This window comes from Dermacentor albipictus, chromosome 3, assembly GCF_038994185.2.
Source record: "Dermacentor albipictus isolate Rhodes 1998 colony chromosome 3, USDA_Dalb.pri_finalv2, whole genome shotgun sequence".
NCBI lineage: Eukaryota > Metazoa > Arthropoda > Arachnida > Ixodida > Ixodidae > Dermacentor > Dermacentor albipictus.
In genome coordinates, this window is record NC_091823.1 from 15,812,501 (window position 1) to 15,839,675 (window position 27,175).

The 27,175-nt window shown below is 47.2% G+C and overlaps 1 protein-coding gene across 1 annotated transcript in view; it reads left to right on the forward strand.

The window, feature by feature from the left end:
• Ac13E (Adenylyl cyclase 13E) overlaps window positions 1–27,175 on the forward strand; it is a 270,901-nt gene that overhangs the window by 104,496 nt on the left and 139,230 nt on the right. Inside the window, exon 2 of the mRNA XM_070535151.1 lies at window positions 13,254–13,376. The gene's annotated coding sequence lies outside the window, so the exon portion shown is untranslated. The remainder of the gene's footprint in view (window positions 1–13,253; window positions 13,377–27,175) is intronic.

Below are 27,175 nucleotides of genomic sequence, written 5' to 3' on the forward strand. Positions count from 1 at the left end.
CGTCGATTGAGGTAAAACACACCTCAGCTTCGCTGCTCCTTTTTCTTCACAGAGTGGAAGAGCTGATGTTTCTTTTTTTTTTTGAGCAGCTCTTAGGCACCCGTTCCTGCGGCGAGAGTCGGCGTAGTCCCTCGTAACCGAGCGAACGAACACAGCGAACGATGAAAGTGAACGCAGAACGCAGCGGGATATGAAAGACGGCGATAGCGAAGAGAACGCGAGGAGGAAAGCGGAGGAGGAGGGTATGGCGAAAGCGTGGGAAGGAAAGCGCAGTGCCACGAAAGACAGGTTTTGCGGCGACGATGGCGACGAGATGGCGCCAAAGTAGCGCACGTCGTTAACCAAAGTTCCCGAAGGTAGCTGGGCCGGTTGACTTTGGGAGCCCATGGCAAAACCACAAACGAGGCAGTGCAAGGGTACATGGGTTGGGCCTCGTTTGACGTCAGAGAAGCGCAGAGCAAAATTTGTTTTGAAAAAAGCTCCAGGAACATAGATAAAGATAAATGGGTGACTGAAGTGCACAAGTAAATGTACCTGAAAAGCGTGGACACAAAATGGAGGAAGAGGCCAAGAAAGTTGACAACCAAATGCAGGGTAATTAAAGCTGTAGGTAGACAAGCAGGTATAATCAGAAAGAAAGTGAAAGAAACAGAGACACCGAATTGGATGCACAGGATGGAAACGAAAAAGACCTTGGAGATTTACAAGAATGAGAAAAAAGGAAATTAGAAGGGAAAGTCTGTACGATAACACGAAGGGAACGGCCTTGCTATTTGAGGCTCCAGCTGGTTGCCTAAGGACAAAAAATATACTGGAGCAAATATTCGCAATTAGGTGAGGCATGTGTATGCCGCAGTAAAAAACCAGAGAGAGAGAGAGAGAGAGAAAAGAGGAGAAAGACAGGGAGTTCAGCCAGTGTATGTACCGGCTGGCTACCGTGTGCTGGGGTAAGGGGTAAAGGGAATATAAGGTGAAAGAAGTAACAAATAAAAAATAAAGTCAGAAAAATTCACGCGATAACGCGATGCTACGCGCTACAACTTTCAGAGACGGTCGCACAAAAATCCGGAGACCACTCAGCAGATCCTAGTTTAATGCGAAGCGATTCACCCAGAGAGACCAATACGTATCGTGCAACGTCCAGAACAGCTCGGATTTAAAGTAGACGGAAGTATCAACCGGTCAGCAGTCAATATAGGCAAGATACATTCAGAGTATTGGTGGCAAAACAATGTCCGACGATTACGATACTCCCTAATGCGAAATTGGAGAGCAGCTTTATACGTGTTTTCATTTCGCAACATATCGAGGCAAAGAATTTGAGACCGAAATCACCGCACCGACTGGCAGTGGGCCAGTGCCGTCAGCGCCTTCGCAGAGGGAAGGGCAGTATAGGAACGCTGGCATGATGAGCGGCATCGGAGCCAGCTGTGGTAGAAGACGACGTCGAACAGTGCGCGCGGTTACACCGACGCCGACGCCCAACCCAGGAACAGGCGCCTTAGGGCTGCGCTCTAAAAGCACGGAAGAGACTGATACGACCAGATACATTACAGGCATAGGCAGCGGTAAGGTAGATAGATAAGATTAAAGAGATGTATATAAGAATGATAGAAGAAAAAGAATTGATAGATACCTGAGTAACTCAAGCAGGCTAGGTGATGAGTTAGCCCCGCCCCGTTTCAAAGGGGATACCAATAAATCATCATCATCATCATCATCATCCTCGTCGCCGTCGTTGTCTGTATGGAAACAAAGCACTGCATGAGCGGAGGTCTGTCTGCAGCGGCTGCTATGAATCGTGCACACGCGTCACCCACGGGCTGCTTCTCTCCATCTCCCGATTAGCAATTGCGCCGCACATCGCTTCGTTTGCAACGTGCCGCACGAGACTGATTGCCAGCGCCAGCCAATATATCGCGAAATGAAAACACGTATATAGGTGCGCTCAAGTTTCGCGTTAGGAAGTAACGAAATCGTCGATGATTTTTTTTAATTACACAAATGGTTTGCGTGCACGTCTGGTGCACACAAGGCGTGGCAAAAGTCATTCGTGCTTTTCCTAGCCTTTAAAATAAAATAAAATAAAATATCGTATAAATTATATTGTACAAGCCTCCCGAAGGTCTGCAACTCCTCGTATCCACTGAGTTGAACACGAGAGTTAAGACGCCGCCCAGTCATGCACGCTCTTACGAGTGAATATCATCGTGAATTTGACCGCAGCGCCGCTTTAAAAAGAAAAAAAAAGAAACATTGCTATAGTGATCTCCTTGATTAATGCACGTAATAAGTTGCTTTACGTAAAATTAGTTTTGTACTTGAGTAAAAGCATCGCGCGATTTGCCGATGTTTTTGATATCACGTCGCTGCCACCTCGTTCGCTATACCTTAAAAATCGACGCTCGTGAGCCGAGCACCTTAAAGTTTGTTTCTCTGCAAAATGGAAATCCCGCAGTCATATCAGTAACGCTTGTATCTTTCTCTCTCCTTCGGCAGTCGGCATGGATAAGCAATTTCGTTGTGCATAAAAGCTAGCTTGAGTGTTTTGAAAAGGGCTAGCTAACATGACAATGTTGATTTCAACGACAATATGACAACCGGCGAGGAAGTTGCCTGCTGGACTCGCGAATCCGTTCGTGCGCAGCGGTTCGTACTACGCCCTGTTGCTGGACCCAGTCGTAACTCTGAACTAGATGACGGCAAAGGCTGCTCTGCCTTTGCACGCACATCTTTCTTACTTCCGCAGAACTTAACTGAATAACTAATTTTGCTTCACCAACCATTGCGTTCTGCTCCTGAGCACGAGGTTGCGGGTCCGACTCCCGAACATGGCGGCCGCATTTCGATGCGGGGTTGAAATGCAAAAAATGCTCGTGTACTTATTAGATTCAGGTGCACGTTAAAGATCCTTGTGTGGTCAAAATTCATCTGGAGGCATCCATTACGACGTCTGTCATATCCTGATGGTTGTTATGGCACGTCGAGATCCTTGAGTCTATATATCTGTCTATATATCTGGAATTTTGTTTCAAGCATTCAGTGCTTCGGGTTGTCGAATATTCCGACCAGACGCTCTCGTCTGGTTAGTTCGGCTGACAGAGCCACTATAATCCGGAAAGGTGGCAGTCCCAGGCTCGGTTAGTTCTGGTTAGTTCGGTTAGTCGTCTGGTTAGTTCGGCTGACAGAGCCACTATAATCCGGAAAGGTGGCAGTCCCAGGCTCGAATCCATGGAAAGCGAAGTTTGGGTTTCTATAGTAAACCGCAGTCAGTACCTTTGTATAGCATTCCGCCACAGTCAAGTTGGCGGCATTTTTTTTTTTCATACGAAGTGCGGACCGTATGTCAGAGCAGTTCATAAAAACAGATACTAGTCAATCGTGACAGTGAACATACAGATATTACCGAAGGCCGTCGGCCAGTGACTTCAACTGCTCTTACAAACGAAAAGTCTTATGAGTTCGGTCACGGCGATCGCAATAATGTTAGCGTTCTATTCAGGCCGTTTCTGTCGCGATTCGATCGACACTTTTAATGTTCTGTTATCCGTTCGAGAATCATCATACCGTTCACTTAACCGACCAAACGGAGCAGCAAATAATACAAAACTATTGAAATTTAGTGAAAGCAAGCAGCATCTATACGGCCGATCATTGTGTTCGCCGATAAGAATCCAATTTAGAACCAACAGCCAAGCAGGCTTTATTAAGAAAGCGGTGAGAACTCGTACTTGCTTTGCTCAAGTCCAAACCGTTCCTCAGGTAGTCACGACGAAAGCCTCCGAGCAAGATGAAACGAAGAAAGCAGTGCCCCTCTTCGTCTTGGCTTCAGATTTTGGATCAAATGGTTGGATCGTGCCAAAGCCGGGCGCGCTCGCTTGCAGAGCTCGTTTATCAGCCTGTTCGACCTGATTGCGATAAGATGACACGTGCGGCTATGTCTGCGAGCGTGGCCTCCCGCTGCGATCGCATTAAGCGAAAGGGCGCCAACGGAATGATTCAGTGCGCCGCCGACGTCGCCTCGGATGCAATCGCATCGCACGATTTGCAATCGGCTCTCCGAGCAACGCGCTTGTGTTGGCGCGCACGACTCGCGCTTATTTTACATTGCATTGTTCCGGTGCCGTGCAGCTCTGCGCGTTCGTTGTCACATCTAACTGGTGGAGACAACTTCACTCACTCTTTCACTTTCTCTCTCTGTTATCGTACGTCCTTCTTATGGGCGCTCATGTTTTTCACTATTACAAGCCACGCTTGCCTCGTGCACCCTTCTCCAGGCAATTAAGTTTCCTCTTCAAGCACCCCGGGCGCCTTTAACGAGCCGCATCTCCGACGTAATCGTTAGACAGAGTGGCGGGGCGCTCCGTCCGTATCTCGTCATAAGCGAACGTGGCACGTACATGTCACAGGCTGCGTACAGCTATGCAGCGGCGTATGTGTGTGCGCTCGATATAGCAGGTTGTTGGGGTTGCGATGTCGTCACGTGGGCGACGCGTCTGGCAGCAGCCGTCCAAGGCCTCCTTTTGCAATCGCAGCAGCAGCGCAGATGACATCAGCTGATGCGACAAGCGACGCCTCTGTCTGTCCGCAGGCGAAGTGCTCGTTCCTCCGCCAAGCGTAGATATCATCAAGTACAACGGCGACTGCGAAGTCGGATATCCGCTCGAGGATGCAGGCATAGGATCGAGGAGAGCGTATTGCGACGGTTGCGGTCGTCACCGGACCTCTTTACGAACATGAATCTATTCGTAGTATATAGAGAATCGCAAAGAAAACTAATTGAGATGCAAAAGATGTCGAAGTAGTAATAATATAGTCAACAGACATCAGCGATTATTCTTAGTGTACCCGCCGCTGTAACCCAGTGTTGCGCTGCAGAGCACGAGGTTGCGGTTTGGATCCCGGCCGCGGCAGCCGCATTTCAGTGCGGATGGTACGGGAAAATGAGTCACGTGCGTCAATTTATTTAACGGGTACCCAATGCGCGGTACATGAGTGCCGTGCATTGGGTGCATGTTAAATAGCCTCAGATGATCAAAATTAAACAGCAGCCCCCCAATATACGGAGTTCTTCATAATCAGATCGTAGTTTGGGCACGCAAAAAAAAAAAAGAAAAACAAAAAAGCAGAATTGAAGGAATCCTCTGACTCTGGACTCATTATATGCGGTAGCAGCAGGCTGTCATGGCGGACACTGCCTTCTTCCTAGCTTGCTTCTCAAATCATGGTGCTTATATCAACTACGAGGGTCTGGCCAAGAAGCCGGAGGTTAAAGGAAGGAAATGTTCACAATCATACTTTAAAAAGAGAACTAAGTAAGACATGGTATGATGGAAATTGCAGAAGTATATTGAAGCAGCATAATTTGAAAAATATTCATGTTGGTGAAGAAAAACACATCATGTAAGAAAATTATTAGAATACGATTGGTGATCTTTCAGTGGATCCAACTAATATTTCAAGAAATCGATCTCCGAAGAAAAGCTTTTTCACTGTAGTGCGCGACCTCTCTCAGAGTCTGCATGGCATAGAAGACTCTGAACATATTGCGAAGTGCTCATGTTGCGCGATAATAGCCGAAAACTCAGTGGTTAGCGCTACCGAGTTTTGGCATTGGTGGCTCCGCCGTCGAGAAATTTATAATTGATTCCAAGCGATTGCCCAGTTAAATTTGTTTAATTTATCATTAGTGTTGTCAGTACATTTCAATTCAGGCTACGTCATTCATTTTTCTTGTATCTGTCGCGAAGAGTTTATGTCAGTTTTCGCAAATTTTCAAGTGCAATGTAATTTCTATATTCGTCCAACTTTATCCACCTTAGTACTCGCCGATACAACATAGTGGGCGTGAGCCACGAGTTCAGAGGCCAGCAACACCAACAACCGCAATTAAAAGGGCATGGTACAGCAAAGCCAGTTGCGAGCTTTTGATTTCTGCGATTCGAGTTTGTATTTCGACCCATTCTCCTTCCCTCTAACATAGGCCAGGGTGTCATCAACTTCCATGCGTCGTTGTAGTCTCAAAGCTCCATAGGCGCGGCCATCTTCGACAATAGACTTTCGATGACGAGAGCGTGTGAAGCGTGTCTTATGATGAAGCAGGAATGAGCTGAAGAGATCAGATTCGTGAGGCTCTTTCATGTTATTTATTTATTTATTTATTTATTTATTTATTTATTTATTTATTTGAAATGTTTCCAACAAGTACAATATGTTGTCGGTTTCTGCGCAACGTTAAATAGTTAAATCCATGAAGGATGATTATTGGTACAGCCAGGATGCGTGGGGACCAGCGAAACTTTATGATTTGATATAAAGTATCGTCGAGTGGCGTACCGCGTGGTTTGCTGGAGATATCTGCCCTCTAGAGGCGTCAATTCAGCACGCAGAGTCGACACTTGTTGAACTGAAGCCACGTCTGGGAATCGCCGCAAAGCGTGGCGTGCTAAATACTTCTAGGCCACGACAACACGCCTATAACGATGACATTTCTGTTCCATTGGGAACCTGTTGTGCACCTGTACTCGATATGAAGCCCATACCTCTCTCTCCAGTCTGCGTTAAGCTGGATGCTGTCCAGAGAATATTCGGTACCGAAGACGGGGAACCGTGGCCACATCCTTCGCTGCTGCGAAAAGTGATTCAAGCGCGGAGCGCACCGGCAGGAGTGACCATGCGTGTTCTGTCCGCTGTGGATCATTTTAGCGGATCATTTAGGATCATTTCACTTTCTGCCTATCTTACTCTTCCTAAATTCCCCCTTTCCTTAATCCCCAGTGTATGGTACATATCGGACGCTTGTCTGGTTGACCCGTCGAATACACGTCCGAAGCCAAATCAGTCGGCTCAGCTCGTGATCGTAACGTAGAAGCTAGTGGTAGATTTCCGTGCTCGCGCTTTGCAGGCGGAGCCACGGCAGAGTATTCGTGCCGAACGAGTGCGCATAGATTAAAATAAAAACTACCGGGAACCAAACGTTCTCGGCGAACACGCCGAGTCCCCGAGGTCACGTGTGAGGCCGACTTTTCGAGGAAGAAAGCGACGGGAATGGCTTCGCGAAGAGTTGCCTTGCCAAAGCTGACTGTGGGACGTCATGCTCCCTGCTAGCGTTTTGTTTTTTTCTTTCCTGCATGGGTTGACCTGCCCGCGTTTCCTCTGCTCTCTCTCTCTCTCTCTCTCTCTCTCTCTCTCTCTCTCTTAGTTTTTCATTTCGCGCTTCAATTGTCCGGGCAGCCTTCGTTATCACCAGCGTGTAGGTTGGGCCTGTCGTAATTGGTGTATGATAAAAGAGAGGAATATATTCGAGCGAGAGTAATCAGATTACAGAGGCTCTAAGTCCTCTTTTGAAACGTGCAGTAATATCCGTCGGCGCCTGTGACTAAAGAAGAAGCCGAAAAAGTAAACATGAGGCGGGAGCGTATAGTGACTCGCGGCTGCGAATTATATATACGGGGGCAGACGCTGCCAACAGTAAGAGAGGAAGTAAGCTTCGAACAAATGAAAGGCGAAGAAAGCGAGAGCAACAAAAGACAATGCGCGTGAAAGAGAGATAAAAAAGAAAAGATAGGAGACTGGTTCGAAGCGACGGTCGCGGAAAGCGAAAGGATTGCGCTCCGGCGCTGCTTTCGTTGGCGACAACGACGCGCCTGCAAAGTAGGAGAAATGCGAATTCGGGGAACAGGCCGCCGGCGAAGTCAATTTGTTCTGGCTCCTAGCTGTAAGTCCCTGTCGAAACGAAACCTGTGGCCCGGCAAGTTCCTTTGCGCGGTCTCGTTCAGAAGGGATTCGGGAGGAGTGAGCAAGGCGACAAGGGGTTCGACTCGAACGCGTGTGCCTGCGCTGCAGCAGCGTCTCTTTTTCTCAAGTTCGAGACAGGGGAGCGGAGTCGAAGGATCTTATGTGCAGCTTATCGCGAACACTTGAATAATCTTGCAGCGCATGCCTTTAGACTGTCACATAAAAATGGGATCTGAAAGGCTTTCAGTCGAAACTTGCTTCTGATGCTCCCTGTATCCCCACTTCTGCCTCAGCGTGACAGGCTACAAAGGCGGGTGTCCCGAGTTTAGCACGGTCCACGGGTCTCCAGGTGCCAGGTACTGTAAATTTTGTCAACGTCATTGTATGTCTGTTTTCTGGTGCCCTTGTAAATATGTTAACGTCGCGTTTTTGTATATTTCTTCACTACCCTTTTTTTATATTTCTTTCACGACTTTCAACCTAACCATCTGAAGTTGAACGCAGGTGCAAGGTTAGTGTAACCTCTCTAAGCCTCAGTAAAGTACCTATTCAAGCAACTATCCATACATCCCTCCGTCCATCCGTCTGTTCTACTCTACTCTATATTCTCTATTCTACTCTACTCTACACACTCGACTCTATTATATGCTACTCCACTCTATCCTTGCAACAGAAAGAGTGCAGTGAACAATCTACGATGTGTTCCAGTGCCGGAAGGCTCCAGTCACAAATGGCAGATTCGAGTAAAATTACAACTTTTGCTGGCCGGACTACACACTCATCGATAATAATTTATGCAAAAGCTACTAATGAGCTCTTTAACCTGCTCACATATTGCAATCGCGTAATTGAAGCCGGTCAATGCTCAAGGTATAACGCCGTTCAATAAGCGAGAATCCCGACACTAGAGCGCTAGATCCAGTGGGAGGAAGGAGGGGTCGAGGGGGGGGGGGGGGGGAGGGATGATATTAGTCCCCAGTGTCGACGAAGAACTGCATTGATGTTCCGTGTAATTTTGTCCCCTAATGCGTGAGTGAGGCTCCGTCAGAAAACGATACGTGGAACCCCACGCGTTTCGCCCACCGCTTTTCGCATTCACACCGTTTCCTACCTCACTCTAAACGTCTTATGTTGGTAAAGATAATCGATATTTGGCAGTAGTACAGAAGGTCGGTGAAGTATGGTTGCGCTTTATTTAATAATTTGTTTACTGTTGTTCTGCAAGCCGTGTTATGTCGTTTAGTGAAACCCCAGAAAAGATCACATGAACGTAGGTACGGGTTTCGTAAGACGCAGAAAACTTGGCAGGGGGGCATTCCGTGGCAGGAAGTTCAGCGTATGGTTCTGATTTCTTTCATCTTGAAACTGCAAAAGCGCACAAAGGCGAGAACGAAGAGAGAAGGCAGAACGAGGCGCTTTTTCACAACTCGTCCTGTCTTCTCTCTTCGTTCTCGTCTTTGTGCGTTTTTGCAGTTTCAAGATGCAAGTAAACCAACAAGCCCAGTTGTCTATTCTGATTTCTTTAGCCTTTCAACGATCGAGTCGTTCGACAGTATGTGCCATCCGCATGTTTTAGAATTCTTACGACGAAATGGCTGACCGCATAACTTGTGCGACGTGCCGTGGACATTTTTACTGGACATAAAGGTTACTCTGTCTCAAGTTTCTGCGCAGGCATCTACATAAGTAACCGCTAGAGCTTTTTTCATTTTAGCCCGACACTGTGGAACATCGTTCTGCACTGTGTATAGCCTTCACCTTCATCCGAGTGCAGCCAGTCAACGATATTATTTTTTTTAATGACTTGCGGTCACTTCGATGATGGCGAGCACATCTATACTTCCAGCATCTGCGTTTTACTGCGACAGCACTGAAAGGGAGACTAAAGGGTGAAGAAGTGAAGCAGCATTAGTAAATTACACGTCTACACTAACAAAAAATCCACTTTCACTGCGAAAGACAGCTAGATGACCTAGAAAAAACGCAAGACGGCGCCTCATTGAATTTCCTGCAGCTGCTCGCCGTTGTACGCCATGGAATTTCGTTGCCTCTGCCCGTGGAACTTGCTAATTTTTCTGTCGGCTAAGATGGACGACATTGTATTCTAAATGAGCCAGACATGGAACTTCGCAAGCTTCGTGACCTTGCCGAGTTCGATGATCCCGTGACATCTCGATGAGGTACCTACACTGGGGTTCCGGCGCGAAAATAAAAAAGAAAGAAAGAAAGAAAAAAAACGATTGAGGTTTCGATTTTTATTTTCTTTCCTAGTAATCAACCTTTTGCAGCGAAATTAACGAAACGTGAGTTCGCAAAAGATACTTTATCCGCATAAGCAGGTTTAGTGCTTCTCTTTTCCTTTAATGGCCCGAAACTCAATTTGCTGTGTCCGTTGGTTATGCTACGCCATCGTAGCGCAAAGCTCGGGGCTTGTTACTTTTGCATACTTGTATTATGGGTACTTTGAATGTCCAATCCTGCTTCACTGTATTTGATTTTACTTTGCGGGAAGATGAATTTGGGGGATAACTCGTGTTTAAAGTTCAGAAAGCTTGTAATCTGAGTCCCATAATTTTTATTTACCACCGTGATAAAGACAATGCTGACATTTTTGTATTGGATGTATTCATTTTTAAAGAATAGTACTTAAATAGTCCTGTAAATGTTGTGCATTTTATTCTTGTTCTCTCTTTGTTTATGTATACTTGTGCACCAAATTCGAAGGCATGTACGCTGTTTTTGGGCACAAATAAACAATTAAATGAATGGCATCCGAATTCATGCCCCGGCGACTGCTCCTTCTCACTAACAGAAGCAAATCTGGAATGATACATGCATTTGCTGGCTGCATGCGCAAGAAACAAGCGCAGGAGCCGAAAATACGTCATGGACGCCATGTTTCTGACATCACCTATTCAGTTCAACCAAGTCATCGCCGTCGCGTCACTTCCCCCTCCTCTGCTTCACCCTCTCCCTATGGCGAAGAAAAACGAAAATTTGCGTGCCATCGCCAGTGCCAATCGAACTCGCGCCCACAGTGCTCGTGCCCCTAGCTGCGGCAATAAATGGTGTTCAAAACATGGCGACCATGACTAGTTTGCAACTCCCGCAATTGTTCCTGGCGTTTTCAGTACACAAAAGGATGACCTTCTACATTCGTTTCCGTTACTTTGAATAACCTTACCTTGAATTAATATTCAACCCCACTTTTACACTCTCTCTGTTAAGGTCCTCAATCATTTCTTGTAACTCGTCCCCAGTATTGCTGAACACGACAGTGTCATCTGTAAACCGAAGGTTGCTGAGTATTCGCCGTTGATCCTCACTCCTAAGCCTTCCCTGTTTAATAGCTTGAATACTTCTTCTAAGCAAGTAGTGAATAGCATTGGAGAGATTGTGTCTCCTTGTCTGACCCATTTCTCTATAGGTATGTTCCTACTTTTCTTGCGGAGAATTAAGGTAGCTGTGGAATCTATAGATATCTTCCAAGATATTTACGTAAGAGTCCTAGGGAAGTATTCTGCAAGAGTCCACCTAGTGGACACGTCCATTTCGTCCGCTGTTCTGATTGGCTGGGCTGCACTGCGCATCCGCAGCCGCCACAGCCAATCAGCACTTCAGGAGCAGACGAAATGCACGTGTCCACTAGGTGGACTCTTGCAGAATACCTCCCCTGTACTACTTGATTACATAGATAACGCATCTATGACTGCTGGTATCTCTATTGCATGAAATGCCCTTTCGTAATCTATGAAAGCCATATAGAGAGGTTGATTGCACTTTGCAGATTTTTCTGCTACCTGATTGATCACATGGATGTGATTGATTGTACAGCATCCTTTCCCGAAGCCAGCCTGTTCCCTTGGTTGACAGAAGTCCAGTGTTGCCCTTATTTTATCGGAAATTATCTTGGTGAAAATTTTAGATAATACTGGGAGTAAGCTAATGGGACTATAATTTTTCAATTCTTTAACGCCTCCCTTTTTTGGGATTAGTATAATGTTCGCATTCTTCCAGCTCTCGGGGACCCTTGAAGTCAATGACAGTTCGTCTAAAGGGCCACCAGTTTTTCAAGCATTATGTCTCCTCCATCTTTGATTAAATCGACTATCATTGCATCTTCTCCTGCCCCTTTTCCCCGTTTCATGTATTACAAGGCCCATCTAACTTCATCGCTAGTTATAGAAGTCTTATTAATTACTACTTGGAATGGAGGTATCGTGGCTCCTCTGGGTACTGTAGAGGTCAGTGTAGAATTTTTCCGCTGCTTTTGCTATATTTTGTAGATTGATGATAACATTATCCTGCTTATCTTTCAGTGTATACATCTTGGTTTGTCCTATGCCAAGATTTCTTCTCACTGATTTCATGCTGGGTCCATGTTTTCTGCTTCCTTTTCTGCAGCCTTTCTCACGTTATAATTTCGAATATCCTTTATTTTCTTTTTGTCAATTAGTTTTGACAGTTCCGCGAATTCTATTTTATCTCTTGAGTTGGGCACTTTCAACCTTTATCGTTTATCAGGTCTTTTGTCACTTGGGACAGCTTACTTACTGGTTGCCTTGGTGCCTTACCTCCCACTTCAATTGCTGCTTCTGAAGCCAGCCTAATTACAGTTTCATTCATTATCTCTATCTCTAAGGCTGCATATTTGTTTGCAAGTACCAGCTTGAATTGGCCTGCGTTTACCCTTACTGCGTCTAGGTTGGTCTGCTTCTTCCTGACCAATTTTACTCTTTCTTTCTTCAAATTGAGGTGAATCCTAAACCTCACTAAACTAAACTGCACTTTACCCTACCTGACACTTCAACATCCAGCACTATGCTGGGATCGGCAGAAAGAATGAAATTTATTTCATTTCTTGTTTCATCATTAGGGCTTTTCCATGTCCACTTTTTGTTCCAACGCTTCCTGAAGAAGGTGTTCATTATTCGCAGCTCATTCCTTTCCGCGAATTCTACCAACAGCTCTCCTCGAGTGTTTCTAGAATCCACGCCGTAGTTGCCAATTGCGTTTTCCTCCCTTTTGCATTGAAGTCACCCATTACTACAGTATACTGAGTTTTCACTCGCTAATTCAACATCTTCATAAAACTGATCTATTTCATCATCATCATCATGACTGGAGGTTGGAGCGTAGGCTTGTACTACCTTTATTCTATACCTCTTATTAAGTTTGATTACGACTAGTGCTACCCTCTCATTAATGCTGTAGAATTCGTCAATGTTGCCCGCTATGTCCTTATGGATTAAGAATCCTACTCCCTATTGCTTCATATCTGGGAGTACTCTATAGCAGAGGACATGGCCGTTAGTCAGCATTGTATAAGCTTCACCAGTTCTTCTAACCTCACTGAGGCCAATAATATCCCAAAAGCAATGCCTTATAGTTCCTTAAAGAGGCCTGTTAAGCTAGCCTCACTCGAGAGAGTTCGGGTGTTAAAGGTTGTCAGGGTCAGTTTCCATTGGCAGCCTGTCCGAATCCAGAGATTCTAAGCACCCTCTGCTGCGTTACAGGTCTGATCGCCGCCTTGGTCAGGTGCTCCGCAGCTGCTGGGGACCGAGGGCCATTGGTTGATCGAATGAGTCATTTGGGAGTGAGTGACGAATACAGCACCAGTGAGGTCAATTCCCGTTCAGGTGAGGGAGTGTCTTTTGTTGAAGCTTAGTGGATCTTCCTAATTTGGCTGTAACTGGATTAGTATAGCCCCACTGGCTCTCCGTCCCTTTTACCGGTGTCAGACGCCATTCCAAGCCTGGAGATGTAGCGAAAGGATAGACAGTTGGGCGAGTTGGTACTGGAGGAGGTGAATACGAGCTTACCACCCTCATATTTAAAAAAAAGAAGAAAAAAAAGAACCATTTGTCATCCGAAGACTCGAACTTCTGACTATAGCTACCGAGCAACCGAGATAGCTCAGTCAGATAATCCTGTAGGCGGGGAGGCTACCTCATCGCGGTGAAGTCCAGCCCAGAGATATGTATAGGCAAACTCGTGTGTATGTAGGCTTACGAAGGGAAAATCTGGTCCATTTTTTTTTAACAACAACGTCATCTCGGCCTGTATATCCGGTGGATGAATACTAAGACAGATGTTAGGAATTTGTCCATGTAAACATTTTTTTACGGTTGACTCTAGAAATTTAGCGCAAGGCATGTCTGTAGTGTACGTCTAAGCCTTTATTGATAAATCTTACATGCCTAAAAGCTCCCTTGATTTATACGCGATTTGCGGCTTTTGCTAATCGCGATAGGTATGGGACAAAGATAATGATCAATAGCCGGACAAGAGAACAAGAGTTCAGGGTCGCCAGTCAGCCTCTAGAGTCTGTGAATGAGTAAGTTTACCTATAGGTCAATAACTCACAGGGAAACTTGATCATGAGAAGGAAATTTACAGAAGAATAAAAGTAGCTTGGATCGCATACGGTAGACACTGTCAGCTCCTGACTGGAAGCTTACTATTATCATTGAAAAGAAAAGTGTACAATCAGTGCATTTTACCGGTGCTGACATATGGGGCAGAAACTTGGAGATTACCAAAGAAGCTCGAGAACAAGTTAAGGACCGCGCAAAGAGCAATGGAACGAAAAATGATAAGCGTAACGTTAAAGAAACAGAAAGAGAGCGGCGTAGATCAGAGAGCAATTGGGGATAGCCGATATTCTAATTGACATAATAGGCCATGTAATGCCAAAGTTAGGCAGCCGGTGGACCATTAGGGTTACAGAGTGGGTGCCAAGAGAAGGGAAGCCTGGTCGAGAACGGCAGAAGACTAGGTGGGGCGATGAAATGAGGAAATTCGCAGGCACTAGTTGGAATCGGTTGGCGCAAGGCAGGGGTAATTGGAGTTAGAACGGAGAGGCTTTCGTCCTGCAGTGGACATAAAAATGGGCTGATGATGATGACGATGATGACCTTGAAGAACCTCACGTTACTTCAAATACCCTTTACTTTGAATAACCGCACCATAACCGAAATAACGTTACCCAAGAATAACCGCACGGCCGCAAGCGTGCGGCAGGCAGGCGGGCGGTGCGGCGGAGTGGCTCGAGCGTCTTCTTGCAGAGAGAACAGCAAACTTCCTCAGTTACGCAACAAAAGTGAAACACTTTTAAGTTCACCTCCATATATAGCTATAATGCACCGAACACTTTGCAACCAGCTAGCGGAGAAGCGGTACGTATGACGTTGAATCATGAGGAGGCAATAGATACAGAACTGTCTTTATTTGAATTGTACATATATACGTATATGCGTTGAAGGAATGAAAAGTTAAAAGCAGTTATGATTGTGCAAACGCAAACTCTAAAACCTTAGAGTTCGACAATTTCTGCGGGGTTGCGTGTACTACGCCGACTTTCAGAGTCGTGGCGTCCTTGCGCACATTTGGGGGGGGCCATATCAGGCCTCCGAATCCACCAACCCGTGTGTGACAACGTGTGACGGATTGAACGATGGACGCGAACACCGTACGCAGGCAAGGACGGCGTTGTGTTCCTTGTATAGACTGCGAGACTAGCATGAGTTTGCAGAGGAATCGCTAAAGTCCGCTGACATTCTTTTAAGCTTTTTAAGATAACGCTTCTGGCATATACCACTTCTGCTAGGTGATTTTTGCATGAATGCGTGCGGTTGCTATAATGTGATGCGCGCGCTCATTTCGGGCATGGATGAGTCAGCAACGACAGCCATGACGTTATGCTAAAATGCATGGTTGTTCACCGGTTCTCGCTGTTCTCCTATAGAATCCATTACTCCACGCATTCGGGGTTAGAGTAGAATTTTCCTGTCACAGCATATTAATAAACATGCACGTGTCAGCGGTAGGAACACGGCATCTGGGCATTTCCGTCTGCGAGCATGTAGCCTTGGGAAGCTACCAAGAATCACTTAACACGCGTTCAAGGCACCCTTGGAGGAGTTCTGAGAGCGCTGCTTGCACGCTAAACGTGAATATTTAGAAATTTGGCACATGTGAGACCTAATCGACCTAACAGCGCACACAGACGGGGACAGAGCGGGGAACAGCAGGATACAGTGAATTAGCGCTGTGTCTTGTTGTTCCTCACTCTGTTCGCATCTGGGTGCGTTGTTAACCCTTTAAGATGCTTTACCAACTAGCCCACCAAGCCATCCTGTGAACCTAAAATCAGGCTACATAAATCATTGGTGCAGCGATTGGATGCCCTTGGAATACTATAGCAGTTCGTCGTGTATATTCCCCAAGCAAATCGCGAGCAACCTATTTTATTGTCTCAGCCGTATAGACTTTTCATCGCCGTGCGCGACGGCGCACGAACCCATTGTATCTGTGCGCACGGTTATAGAGTGCACGTACTAACGTGAGCTCGCTACAGTCCAGAGAGCGTCGACGCCCAAGGTGCTTTCGTTGGAAGAGTTTGCAGTGGAGCAGTGTCGTGCCACCTCGATTACAATATGTACACATTAAAGCTCCTGCTATGTGAAGTTGCATCTTGGGTGGATGAAAGTGGTGACACGCTAGTAAAGTAATACCTCGATACGGGCGAATTGGTTCGATCATCTTGCTGGCAGCGTTCTAACAAAGCAAAGGACGAAAACGAAAAGTAACACATATACGACAGACAGCGCGCGTCTGTTGTATGTATATGTGCATGTGAGGGCCTTCAGGCACATTCAAGCTCTATGTCGCAGCTTTTCGCTTGGAGGACCCCCAACAAAGTTTGTTGAAAATAAAAACATTCCTGATTCTGATTATTTTCCTTTCAGTCTTCGTCCTTCGCGATGTTAGAATGCTGTCAGCTAATAAAGCATTTCGCCGCAAAGCAGCAATGTTTACGGTGCTATATAAATATAACCTTTGTGAACGATCTCGTGTTTTGCCGACGAAGTGATTGTCAAACATGCGCAAACCAGTGGTGAGCCATACGAAGCCAACAGACAAGATGCACTGTCTGTTGCTTTCCAGTGGTCGTTACAAAGCAAAACAATATAAAAACGAGCCCCTTGGTTTCCAATATTTTTCTCGCTTACTATAGGTAGGACTTGCAAACTTCCAGCAGTAACTATAGCGAGCGGAGTGGCTTCTCGACCGCCACGGTATCGCGAATTAGACAGAGAGGCATCTACCTTCTTTGTATTTGCCCATATCTATCTCTTTCTCTCTGTCACACTGTCTCTCCGTGTTTGGAAGTTCGTCGAGTACACCGATTATACTCCATCTCACAAACCCCGTGCAGTGCTGCAAAGGCTACATCCCGTGTCAGCCAGTCAGTAACGAGAGTCGGCTGAGTGCTCCAGAGAAGGAAGGAGGGCTCTCACTCACTGTACGCTACTAATCTTTCGGGGAAGTTTCCATTCTGTCGCCGTCTCGCGGAGGATGATCGGGAGCGATGAGTCCCTCTTTTGGTTATCTTTTATAGTTGACTGACGCGATCCACAGCTCTCGCTGTCCTGCACGCATTTGGTGAGACGGATAGTGTACATTGTCCGTATATAGACACGAGTCATCAAATAATAATCACACAAACGCAAAAAAATTATATCAACAGGACATAAATTGGACAAAAACGATCGCTGCTTTGTCTGCTTTATGCCCCATCGAAAAGCGCCGTCGTTTTTCGTTACGTATGCACGCACCAACAGGCTCAAATTAGCATTCTACTGGTGCACACTCGACGCCTGCCCATCACTACAGCACTGCATCGTTTTTGCAGTGCAGATGGGCGTCGCCAGAGGCCATGTGGGCAGCAGGTAGCAATGTGTGGTGATCATGGCTTCGAGACGCGTCAGGCGCACACACGTCCGCGGATAACATAAAGAGGGTCTCTCAAGCGCATGGCACGTGTTGTGTGTGTAAGTGGGGGGGGGGGGGGGGGGGGAGCTAGCGAGTTTATTCCACGCACGCACACGTGAGCATGCCGTAAAGGCCGTATGCGCTGGGCGAGCTGCTAGCTGAACACTTTCCCAAATGGCGTCCGTGGCTTCCTTCAGCTGATCGCACCGACGCGCCGCGGCTGATCCCTTTGGGTACGTATTAGGTACGTAGATTTTCTGTTCCCTCCACGACTCCTTCCCTCTCTCGCTCTTCACACCCAGCACCTCGCGACACACGTTTCTTTCTTTTGCTTCGGTTTGTTTTGTTTCGTGAGGTTCAACCGGCACCTCTCGCATCGTCGGCGGCGGCCGTGTGCCAGTCAGCGAGTTTTGGAGAACAATCGCTCACGTCTCCCCTCCCGTTTACGGAGACAGAAGCGCCTTCACTGGAGGCGGCCACCGAGCTGAAGCGACCGACGTTGGTATATTTGTAATCGAGAATAGCATACGGCTTATTTTGCCTGTCTCGGTGGCTCTCCTTTAGTATAGCGATGCTTATTCAGATGTACTTTCTTCCACTTAGATTTGAATACATTAAAGCAAGTGAACGTACACTCCAAAACCTTCGTTTGGACCGTCTTTGCTTCCTTCTTTCATTCTTTATGTTTATGATCACCGATGACGCCTGTTCAGAGGAATGCTCGAGATTATGACCGGGAAAGGGATGCTGACGATCCTACGTGCCCTAAGTAAGCGCGCATACACACGTCGTCACATCTGATGGAGAGATAAAACGAGTGCTCACTGCGCTCCATGTTTTACGCACATTCAAAAACGCTTCGCCTTGGCAACATATGTACTACACCTAATATATCTGAGTACATGTACCGAACGATGCTGGAGCGCTGCCAGCAATCCACAACCACTTCGTCCTCTTTCTCGTTCGGGTTACTTCGCTTGTCGAAATAGCATAGATGGCGGACGTAGCGCTGACTGCACTGCCTCAGCTAGCTTAGCGGTTACTTTTCAAAACCCACTATCCCTACTACTTGCCGCTACTGAAAGAAGAAAGGTAGCCATTTCAAAGATACTCGCCTGCGACGAGTAGCACGCAGATACCACGTAAATAGAACGTGGACGCGACTGCTGGAATCTATATTGACGCTTTTAACGAAAGCGGAAGATGGATGGCGGATGGAAAGGCAGAGAGGCTGACGAGAGCTTCTGGTTGGCTGTATACCCTATATGAACTTGACGAGGGGGACTGGGAAGCGAAGGAAATAGAAAGAGAGACGAGAGTTCAGATCAAAAAGCAGAGGGTGCCTACAGTCGGACAACCAATCCCATTGCCTTCGGGCAATGGGATTGGTTGGAAGCGCTCGAGAGTTTCGTGTGCGATGAACAACGCCACTCTTTACAGTGCGCTTTGAGCAGACTGGACGATTGACCATCGGCAGAAAGGTTTTGGTCAGGGGCAGACTTACAGTACGGGCGCTATAACATAAAGCTATTCCAAACTTCGCTATTGCAATTCTGCAATCAGCCCTCCGCGATTGGTCAAAAACTTTTTTTGGAACACCCCCACTTCACCTGTCTGTCAGGAGACGTCACGAAAACCGCGATAGCTCCCCATCTGATATGATGTGTACACACTGATTATGCATGATTTGACCGAGCAAAAGAAAAATATTCAATTCTGATTCGATGCCTTTTCGCCATTAGCGCTCGGCTATTGGTCAAAAGTTTTCGAGCTGCACCCACTTCACCTGCCTGTGACGCGACCTTACAACACCGCGTCAACGTGGCGTGTACGAATTAAAGATGCTATAATGTGCCGAACAAAATGTAATAGTCTTCTGAATAGCCTCAAGCTGCCCCGTTCCGAAAGGAATGAAAGACGGCTGCCGCCGATCCCTCAGGCCCTGGCTACTCGCACCTGCCGGATAGCATGGGTTTATTTGCGTATAATAAAACTTTTTGGGTGACCGTATAACATTTTCTAGCACTTTCGGCACGTTTACGACCTCGCACGGCCAACTCTTCTTTGCTGAGGATTCGTTTTAGCAGCATTATTAACCTTCCGTTGCGTGCCGCCGCGATTTTGGACCAGCCACCGCAAGCTAAGTAAGGGAAATCGGTCCAATCGCAGACGCTGGCACCACCCTCTTCATCCGGTTATCAATTTTCAGAGCAGTGGCTCGGCCCCATCGAATCCCTCTCCATTTGAGAGTGCTCCTCGCCTCTTGTCAGCCAATTAGATAAGACAAGCCGCTTAGCGTGTGCAATGTTATTCGATTTTCAAGCAAACAAAAGTGACCTCCTTTGAACGAGGAGATCATTTGATTGGTCTGTTCAGACAACCCTGCGGATGAACGCCCGATGCTTGCGTCGGCGGTTACGCAAATTTACGTTATACGCAAAGTTACGCAAGTTTTACGTTATAGGGCCCCAGGTTCAGTCGCGGCGACACCCCTCCTTCATTTATTATATAACTTAACAACGCATCGTGTAGCCTAACCTATTCCATCAGCGCATCTAGCACAGCGACGCCACGAATCGAAACAAAAGTATAGTACACTTCTTGTTTTTGTTGTATTGTGCTATAGAAATGTCGAAAAGTATCGTACTTGTATAAGAGCCGGCTATCCGGAATATTCATCGCTGATGACATTGCATAAAACTTATTCTCCGGGAAAGGATATGCAAATTCAATACGAAGGAAACTAGTCAATCCCGTAACGCGTCGCGTGCTTGCGGCCCATAACCAAGTGCGTAATGTGTGCTGAAAGATGAAAAGAGGGAATCGCTCTCTTTGCGGTCCTCCGTAAATATATGACGCCGAAATGAAATGAATAGTGTGCATCGCATTACTCTTGTTTACCTCATACCAGAAGGTACTCTATATTTATTCATGCAAAGAAAGAAAGAAAGAAAGAAAGAAAGAAAGAAAGAAAGAAAGAAAGAAAGAAAGAAAGAAAGAAAGAAAGAAAGAAAGAAAGAAAGAAAGAAAGAAAGAAAGAAGAGCGCATCGCGAAGCCTGCAAAAACCTTGTTTATTCGAACTCAACTCGCTTATCCCCGAAATCGCGAATGCGATGGATGATTATAAGCCATTGCGCCCGTTGTTGTTTCGTCACCGTCATATAAATGGCGGAGGCTGGCCAGTGTCTCCGGACGAGGAAATTTGACTCGGTGCAAGCGAATGCCTACGAAGATGGTGACGTCAAATCAGCGTGCTTCCGTCTAGAGAATCCCGAGATCTCGTGGCGTCAATTCAATTCAACTAACCATCCTCTCCTCCCCCCTTTTTATTTCTTCATCCGTCTCCGCACTCTTTATACCCAGCTGTGCTATCTCTCGCCCCCGTGCGCGTCTCGGGCAACTGCGCACCCGTTTTCTCATGTTTTCCTTACGTAAGCAAAGTGTGCTCTCGATCGCCGCCAAGGAATATACATGCCCGACGTGGTTGGAATCCAATTCTGCACTCTGTCGACGGAGCATCGCTATTGAACGCGTCGTTTTCAGATCGCGCGAACTCAAACAACGAGAGGGTGAAGAAAAAGTAATAAGCCGCAACGAATAATATCGACCGTTGATCAGTCATGTGCTTGCGAAGCGGCGATTAAATGGAATGAGAGGCGCTTTCTCCGCTGAACGCCGGGGGAGTCGCGACAGCGCATGAGAAAACAATAACACCCACGGCTGGCCGCATACGTGTTATTCGTCCGCAGGCTCTCTTCTTCTGCGGCTGCACGGCCAGATCTGGAGCACGGGAGAGGCTCGTCGTGACGTCAATGCGCGTGTCACAACAAACAGACCACCCGCAACTCGCCTGTGTGGTGCACCTGAAGTTGTTTTTCAAATGACGCACCCGCGGATCAACATCGCCCGGCAGGGAGCGGATCGTAGAATGATTGGCCGGAAGGCGGCAGGTGTTGCAACTTTCACGACGCGTCGCGTAAACAGTTTGCGGCTCCCAATATACGAAAGAGACGCAGCACGAAATATTCTGTACAAAAGGGGCGCAGGCACTTCGAGTTCGCGCTTCGTAGATTGGTTTGTTCGGTATCTTTAAGTGTATAGCTCCTCCTCGACGCACAGGTATGCCACGTCATCCTTGGAAGGACAAGTGGCGCGAAAGCGCAAGAGGAAAACGTGCGTATATAGAGCTCCATAACGCAACGGTATAACACAGCGTCAATGCATGTCCAGCCCATCGTCGAGGGAGACCGAGGTTTGGTATATGAATAGGACAGGCGGAGAGTGCGGCCGGAGGAGCGCGCCGCTGCAGCTGTCCACTTATTCCACACTGGCGCGAAAGGGGAAGTGTGGATAGAGGAAAGTAAAGGAGGAGGAGGAGGTATTACGATGAACAATTACGACGAGCTACGCATCCGTTGTCCGCACGTGTGCAGTGTCCTCGACGTACTCACGAGAACAAAACCACGAAACTGCGTGATGCGTGAAAAGCCAGTGTCTGCACGTTAACTTCAACGTAACTCCGGGCAACCTTTGTGTGGAAAGATTCTCCTTAGAGCACTAACAGACTGTGGTCGTCATCGTGACATTCCAGAGGCTATGGCCAAATTCTTGCGAGAGAGAGAGCTCTGGATTTGAGATTTTGAAGGGTATTCGCTGTTCATATTCGTTTCACTATGTTTGTCCTCACCGTCAACAATATTCTAACTTTCTGTTTTTTTTACACCCGTTCCCTCTCCCTGTGAAGTGTTGAGTGTCAGGCCCGAACTTTGACTCAGGCCGACTTCTCAGCTTTTCTGTCATAATAAATTTCTACCTCTCTTTCGTCGTAGCTTCAAAGAATATGAGCTTATTGAGTAAAGCGACCTTTGCCGCTGCGAGTGGGCAGACAGCCCTGTCGTATGCTGCTATATATTCCCCGACACTTTCTTTCTTCGCTTGGGTTGTTACGCGGCACAACGTCATTTTGAAACTAAATATAAGCATGCATATCCGTTTCATAGATATATTGCAACACTGATTTATAGAATGTACTGTCCATAATCCATCGTTCATATATAGTCCTCAGCTTGATCACTGTTCGATTTCACACCTTTAAGTGCACTTTCGCGAATCGCCTTTATTCCAGGGCCCGTCCAAAGTAGATGGCGGGTATCCGCTGCATACGTAGGAGCGGAGCACTTCGGACACTGGACAATGTATTCGTATGGTTGACCCCAAGCACCAGTGATGGCTGGTGTAGGGGCCGTCCCGGCCCGATATTTCCGGAGGGAGACTTACTCCACCCGAGAACGATTATGGGGAAGGAAACAATCACTCGTGTAGAGGGGGGGTGGGGGGAGGGGGGGGGGGCTCGCGTATCACGCCCGGAGGGTGGATTTTTGGGCAACGAAAACATGGCGGAATGTTCCTCAACACTTGCTTGTGCGTTTCCGCAGTGTTCCCATAGCTCTTTTCTATTCTCCTTCATTGTATAACATGCGTAATTTCGATATGTCCCTGTGCTTATAGCTTCCACAAGTTGCTCTTACCAGACAAGGGCGAACAAAATTGGCGCTGGTTTCGCGTTGGACATCGTAATTAACCATGCCAAAGGACACGAGAGTTAACCGCTACATCACGTGGCCGAAAGGTTAGAAAAATGGCTCTACAGACGGAACTAGGTGCGTCGCTTCAATGACTGTTCTTTTTTTTTTCGCCATTGTTACTTCTCGCGATAGCGTTTCAGTCAAAACACGGGGTAGCGCAGTCTCTGTCAAGAGGGCGAAAGGCTGCTAGAGGTCGCGCCGGCTACGTAGTCAAGGGCTTCTTTGTTTACCGCACTCGTTATCGCCGCCACTTTCGCCCGATGACAAATAGGTCAAGCCGCAGACAATGAGGCAGTAAGAAGTCAGGAAATCCGCCATGACAGCCTCGGTACTTGAGCTGTCCGATGACGTCATAGTTTTGATTCACCTAGCAGCTCTTTCCATAAGTAACAGCATGTCGTCACGTGAAAGAGGTCCGAAGCTGTCTGCGAGGAGCAAAACAAGCTGCCTAAGACGTCACCGCGCAATGGAGGTACGCTGTCCCAAGTGGAACTATGGTACGCTTTTCTTTCTTGTTTTTCTACAGCAGATAGTTGCATGAAGGACTACTTCTCGAGGTAAGTATTCAACCGTATGAAGAAAACAGAGATTGATGCTAGAGAAAGCACGTGCTAAATTAACCGTTATGTTTAATATAGTTGTATAGAAATAATTAAAAAAAAGAAAAGGGCAGTGAAAGCGGACGAAAAGATAACCTGCCGCGGGCGGAAACCGAATCCACATATTCCGCATGTGTGTGGTGCTCTACAAATTAGGCCACCACGCGGGCTATCCTCCCGTCCGCTTTCTTGGAGATTTGCGTATATTTTCATTTTTTCATTTCATTTATTGAACCCTCAGGGGCCAAAGGCATTAAAGAGGGGAGTGGTTACAAAGCAGAAATACACAAATAGATACAATGCATAAATATATATATATATATATATATATATATATATATATATATAACCTTGTACATTTCTTGTATATACAAGGTTAGCTCTGAGAGTGTTAGCCAGTGCCGCTCACGGCAAATACACAAGAAAGTGGACGGGAGGATAGCCGCCGAGGTAGCGTCAAGGGGCTCTGCAAAACCTTTTATTCAAAACTGAGGACACACTGAAGTGAGCACGATGACTTTCAATCAGTATATTCCCCACTGAAGTTCTTGCGAACTTGACAACGGAGATCTAAAGAGCGCGATGTTTATCTTCTCCATTCATCTTCCTCTCATCTATAAGGCGGTGCCCATAGCAGAACCCTCTTATTGCTCCTCCTTTTACATTTTCTTCCGCCGGCGGTACACGTATGGCAGCCCTTCAAGGTTGGTGTCTGACAAAGGCGCCGGAGAGCTACAAAAGGAACCGCGACTACAAGGGCGGGACGCACTGACCCCCGCCGCTTTCCCCGCTTGCTGGAAGACTGAAGGCGGTGTACGCATGCGGCCAAGGGATTTCGTGGAGGAGTAACTCTTGGCTACGAACAATTTCCCAACGGCTGGCGTCTATGTGCCGTCGTGGAGCTGTGTGATAATAGAGGGAACCTCGAAAGGAACACTGACACAAGCCCCTCTTCCGAAATATTATCCCTCTGAATGCGCGTGCAATACGTTGGCATTTCCACGTATACAGTCGCATTCAATATGAGCTGCAACACGGTGCCCGCGGTCGAAGGGGCTCCAAGAGAGCACGGAGGCGCCGACATATGAAATAATAGATAATAGGTGGTGGTAACAACTTTATTGAGATTCTGCTCAGTTATGAGCTGGCAGGCCCGAGTCCTATGACGGCCCCTCACGAGGAGCGACCCCTTCGGCCCAGGCAACGAGGCCTTTTTGTAGTTTTTGATCCGGCGTTCTGAGCAGCTCCTCCCACGTCTGTTGTGAGGGAGCTGGCAGGAGCGACCTGGGAGGGGGTAAGCCCTCGCACCCCCCAAAGAATGTGATTTTGGGTAGGCAATGTTTGATTTGTGCAGTTTTGACACATTGGGTCCCATTCCCCTTTGGTAATTATGGCCGGCCAATGTGGGCTGGGGAACGACTTAGTTTGGATTCGACGCAGGACCGAGGCTTGCGCTCGCGTGAGGCTTGCGTTTGGAGGCGAGTAGATTCGCCTTTTTTGCCTGTAGTAGTTTGTTATCTCGTGCTGTGTCGTCGGTGCCTCATCCATGGGATCCGAGTCTGAGGGGCACACCTCCCGGTTGATTAGACCTCGGGCTACCCAGTGCGCCTGCTCATTCCCTTGATTCACCAAATGGGCAGGGACCCATACGAGTTCAACAGCATTTTCATGTGTAAAGTCCCGTAGGACTCACGCTGCACAGACGCCTATGCTGCCTCTCGAAAAGTTGACGATTGCCCTTTTGGAGTCACCTATGATAGTTTGTACGGAGGCATTCATGATGACCAAAGCAGTGGCAGTCTCTTCCGCTTCCACGGCGGACGCTGTTTTTATGGTCGCGGCGTTGAGGATACTTCCCCCTCCGGTCACGACGCTCACTACGTAAGTTTGGTGATTTTGCTTTGCTGCATCGACATAAGCGGTGTGCTGGTAGTTTTGGTACCTTTCTTTAGGGCCTTGGCTCTGGCAGACCACCTCTTGTCGTGTCTCCCAGGGAGCATGTTCTTAAGTAACGGTTCTATAACCAAACTGCTTTTGACCGCACCGAGTAATGTTGTTCTTCCTGCTGAATTCATAGCGGGATTCAGTCTGAGTTTACTTAGAATGACCCTGCCAGTTGCGGTGCTGGAGAGTCGTTCAAGTTGGGCTGTTTTATGAGGCGATTGTTTGATTACAGACGACAGCCCGCCAAATATGTGGCCTAATCAGACGAGTAGCCACACGAAACCGTGGCATGAAGGAGGCCGATATCTGCCATCTGACGCAGGCTTTCCTGATCAGTCACATCGTGTATTCCTTCCCTTACTACCACCTACGCCTTTCTGACAAGGAAAAGGTTAACAGCATCATTCGCACAGCTCATAAAGCAACCCTTGGTCGCCCGAGGTATGCGAACACTGAAAGATTACTTGAACTAGGTATATACAAAACCCTAGGCGAACTCGTGGAGGCCCATAAAATAGATTAATAAATACCAATAATCGGAAAGGTGCTTACTTCTCCAATTTCCCGTGTGTCGGCGCCGTCTTGCAGTCTTTAAGCCCCTTCGACCGCGGGCACCGTATTGTGTAGCTCATACTGAACGCGGCTGTGCTTCCGGAGCGCAGTGAGTATATAAGGAAACCCACCGCAGGCGGCTCAGGCGCTGCTGAGCAAGTGGCGTAGGGTTCGATTCCCGGCCGTGGCGACCGGCTGCATCTCGATGGGCGCGGAATGCATCAAACGCTTGTTTACTCAGATTTAGGTGCACGCTAAAGAAAAAAAAAAACTGGTCAAAATTATGATCCAGATGAGCCCTACACCACGGTATCCCTCGATCATAGCTTAGTGTGACACTTTAGCGTGTTGTACACCCTAATACACGATCGGTGACGAGCATTTAGCGTAGATCGCAAAGGCATCGGTGACAAATGCAGTGGAAGCGTTAAGACTCTTGGTGCAATTTGCACGTGACTGTATAGCTGGAGCACCGAAATAAAAAAAAACTTGAAGAAAGAACGCCTGATTCGCAGCAGGGTTCTTGGCTGTGGTCCTGAGAGCTGTGTTGATAAGGGCTTCCGGCTCAGTTTCGGGGACGTCGACCGACAACTTGAACTGGTGGACTGGGCGGAAAAGGCCAAGCAGGCCCACGGCCTTACTTGAGCCCTAACCCTCAGCCACGTCCCTCTTTACCCTTCCCCCTTTCAATAAAGTTTATCTCCACCAGTTCAGTGGAAAGTACGATTGTCCAACGGGTTCTCAGAGAAGGTGGAACGGCGCGAAACAGGCACAGCGATATGAATTCGGTGGATTTCTTCTTTTCCGCATATACCTGACGTTTTCTTTCTATTTTAGGAGGGGCAAATTTTTTCTTTAGTTTAAAAAGGTTTGCCGCGTATTTGTAGCAGCACATTGTCCCGCCAATACCAGTGTTTCTTTTTTTTCCCCTAGTGAATATTCCCCCCCCCCCCAAAAAAAAAGTTTATTTTATGAATTTT